This window comes from Meleagris gallopavo, chromosome 10, assembly GCF_000146605.3.
Source record: "Meleagris gallopavo isolate NT-WF06-2002-E0010 breed Aviagen turkey brand Nicholas breeding stock chromosome 10, Turkey_5.1, whole genome shotgun sequence".
NCBI lineage: Eukaryota > Metazoa > Chordata > Aves > Galliformes > Phasianidae > Meleagris > Meleagris gallopavo.
Genome location: NC_015020.2, coordinates 10337164 through 10338663, shown reverse-complemented (window position 1 = coordinate 10338663; position 1500 = coordinate 10337164).

The following is a 1500-nucleotide window of genomic DNA, read 5'->3' as shown; positions in this document are numbered from 1 at the left end:
GCCCTGCGCGAGCGGGCGCTGCAGCGACCCCTGCAGGGCGGGAGGGCGGAGAGCCGCTCGGTCGTGACCTCGTGGCCGCACCCAAAGCGATTTCACGGTGCTGCGCTGCCAGGACGGGCCGTGCTGTGCTTTGCTGCACCCGCAGCACTGCGGGCCGAACGAGGGGCAAAGCTCCAAGTCCAGGCCTGCAGGGAGAAGGCAGAGATGGCCGTCCTCCAGCAGGCCGCTTCCTTCCCCCTTCCTCCCAGTGCCACGGCTTTGTCCCCATGCGGTTAGCTCGGGCCGTTGCCACCCGGTGACTCAGTGGGGCTGAGGCCGTGTTTGCTGCTGCTGTGCCATGGCAACGCGCCGCGTCCCATTGCTTCACACCGATTGCACACGATAAAGGCCGCGGTGGCTTCCTCGGTGCCAAGGGGTGCGAGCCCTAATCCTGAGAAAACACCCAGCTCCTTTTCTTCCTTCCTTTCTTCCACTGTTTTTTCCCTTCACCTCCTGCCAGGCCCTCAGGCCGTGCATCCAGCCGTGCTTCCCTTGCAGCCGCTCTCCTCCCTCCCTCAGCAGCTCAGCAAACAGCCCAGAGGCAGCGGCCCCTTCCCCAGCACACTGCACACACGTGTTTGTTAGCGTGCTTCACATCACACGGCAGTCACAGGTCGGCAGGTCCCCAGCGGGGACTGTAATAATAGCTGCAGTAAGGCGGGTTTTCCCAAACGCAGCACAATGAGCTGCGGTGCCAAAATCCGAGGTCAGCTCCCGGCAGACGGATGCTTGAGATGCTTAACACAGGCGTTGGTGTCTCAGGCCCTCTGATGCGGGGTCTGCACTTCCAGTCCGATAAACCAATCAGGAAGGATTATGACACATTAAAATAAAAACATCTGCAGGCTTGCAGTTCTCAGGATCTTCACCCTTTTAATTTCAACAGCAAAATGTTCCTCTGCGCAACGGGGAATGCACTCTGAGCACTGATCCCTTAAACCAGGACCCACCAAAGACAGGCACAGAGGTTCGGTGGGAAGCTCTTGCTCTCTTCTCCCTTTAAACTCTCAATTTGCTTGAAAATAAAAGGAGAGAAGGTGAAATGCCACACCAGTGCCTGAGGCCAGCGGCAGGGCACAGCCCCTGGAGGGGGACTCAGATGGCAGCGTGCTGTTTGCAGGCACTCAGCTCATGCTGTCTCCTGGCCGTCTGTGAGCACCTAGACACACCTGCTAATGCTGACATCAGCCTGCAGCAGGTGAGAGCATTCAGGGCCAGGTCAGGTGTTCCAAGCTAGTCCTTGCAGTCTTCTGCTTGGGCTCTGCCACAGAACACAACATCCCTCGCAGCAGAGCTACCCATTGGGGACCAGCCGAGCCGAGGGCCCCTCACCCCCCTTTTAGTCCCCCTCTCCTTTTTTCTTCTGTGCAGAAAACCACAAAGCATAGAGTGAAACCGCAGCAGTTCAGTTTCTGAGCCCATCCTGTTTCCTATCCTTTGCTAAAGCCTCTTCTGCTTCCC